The following is a 2,605-nucleotide window of genomic DNA, read 5'->3' on the forward strand; positions in this document are numbered from 1 at the left end:
CGGTCTAATTCAATACTTGACTATTGTCACGTTTTGCTATTTTAGTTCACATAGCTTATAAGGACAATGCAGTTCCGGTCTAATTCAATACTTGAGTATTGTCACGTTTTTGCAGAGTTCAAGGACGAATGCATCTCTGTTCTAATTCAATCAAGTTCGAGCATTAACACGTTTCGTACATAATCTTGTTTCAGCTTGGAAAAATGCATGTGAACATTGAAATAGAATGTAGCTATTTCTCCCAAGCAATTTGCATAGTGGAAATCGGTTAAAGATTGATATGATCCTAACTTTGGGTTTTAGAACATCAGCGTAGATACTTAAACCATCTTATCAGTTATTAAATCACCTACTTGATCTTCTGTCAAATTATGCGATTCGCCTCAATCCAATTCATATGGAAACTAACTTTCGCATATTTCGCACTATTTGGTATGCTATTCGATGTATAAATAAAGTGAGATAATCGGTGAATGCAGCTGAACATTGTAATCTTGTCACTTCATCATTCTCTGTATTTTTAATTGAAGTTGCTATTTCCTCACGAATTGATTCGAGTGTAGCTTGTAATTCATCTTTCTTAAAAATGCTGCATTTCAACTCAGATCATTTTTTCAATACATAAGTTTCGCTAAACATAGTTTAGCAATGTATTCAAATCGTTTTTTGAAACAATTGTTCAATCCCCTCCATAAGATTTGTCTTTATTATTAGTCATTGCAGATAATCGATCTTCTAACTCTTGTTTTGTTATAACAATGTTATTCAATGCCTGCACAGTTTTCCAAATATTCCTTATCAACCGATAATGAATGAGTTCATTTACTCTGTAAAAAGTTCTGTGCTAAGCTGTTCAATCTGGTATATTTAGATAATTTCTATCTAATACTTGCAAATCTTTAATCTGTCTGAGATAACTTTCATTTCTCATCCAAATAATTCTTGTCAACTTATTATCGTTTATCGTATTCAAGTGCGATCTGAATATCTCTGTGGTTGATTTGAGATCATGAAGAGAATTCTCCAAATTGATAGATTTCTCTTTAAGTCCCCTATCGATATTGTCAGAACTGTTGTAATGTACTGAAAGATGTTGTCCTTTTCGATCTTGTTCAATCCAATATTCTTAACTATATTAGATATTGTGAATCTAAATACGAATGCAGAGATTCACTAACACCCTGTTGATTAATTGCCTGTATTATTCTCATTAAATCATCATCCTGAGGATCATGATTTCGGATTCAATGAGATGAGTGCCCAGCAAGTAGTTTTGATGATTTTAATAATGAAGTCTCTGAACCAATTCGTCATAGTTGTCATAATATTGGTAAATTCTATTGCTAGAAGTATTTTTTGCAAAATTTCAATAACCCAGAGACACCTCTCTACTTGTTTTTTTAACAGGAAACAGCATTTGATTAAGCGAGACTTTACACCACTGTTACGTTTCACATATCCTCGTCTTTCCAAATGAATTTTGTTATTGATAAATCTTCTTGTTTTATTTAGATCTTTTTCATCAAAGAGATATGAATTTGGTCTTTGCGCAAATAACAGTCTAATAGTCCATGTGTAATTCGGAATTTTTCATTATCAATATAAAAGAAGTAGTTATCAAAGCTACAACCATCTCACCATAAAATATAATTTTCGGTCAGAATCGTAGGAAATTCCATAAGGAATCGAGTTATCCAATTTTTCACTATGAAATGTATACAAATATTGTGCAAGCACTTGATTCTTTATCTTCTTTATTTTACCGCTTGTATCACTCTCAAGCCTAGTTGAATTAAATATACTTGATTCGTTCATGCTTAGATATTTTCAGCTGCTGATGGTGATGCAACTTCTATTGTTTCATCATCATGTTTTTCTCCCAATTCCATACTTTCGTGTCTTCTTCTTCTTCTTCTTGTTCCTCCTTTTTTGGTATAAAACTTGATCAGAGTGGTGAGAAGATTTAGTTTTCCCCATTTCAACTAAAGGTGTGATAATCGGTTTAAAATTTTTTTCTGTAATTGTCAGATTTCTTTTCAAAATGTACAATGCTTCTATGTTTATCTCTAATAACTTCCTCAATTTCTTAATCTTATCGATTAGAGCAACACTAGTGTTTGTCTTCTACAGGACATCCTCATTCTTTCACTGCTACTCACTCTCTATGAATGTCATAAAGTTATCCAGACCCTGTCTATATTTTCCACTATTAGCTGTACATTCGGTCATAATAGTAAGAAAACTATGCTTCTTAGAATTCCACACATTTGAACACAATTTACTGAAATCTCTGAAGCAAATATCTTCACCCACATAGTCTCTATGTATTAATTTGAGTGATAATGATCAATTTTGATATAACAATCATATTTGCATTATCTCTGGTGAAATGTTTTTGTGTTGCACCATAACTTTGAATTAAATATGCTGTATCATATTACGATGTCTACCCATAGTAAATATCTCTTATTTGAGGGTGTGACTAAGTTGTAAAATCGTCGAATATGACAAGAGAAAATTGTTGAATTTATTCGGGTGGAGAACTCTCTCAGGATATCATGACATGAAATTCAATACCTTTCATTTCTGAAAAGACTTTTCTTAA

Source organism: Nilaparvata lugens, chromosome Y (assembly GCF_014356525.2).
Source record: "Nilaparvata lugens isolate BPH chromosome Y, ASM1435652v1, whole genome shotgun sequence".
Taxonomy (NCBI): Eukaryota; Metazoa; Arthropoda; class Insecta; order Hemiptera; family Delphacidae; genus Nilaparvata; species Nilaparvata lugens.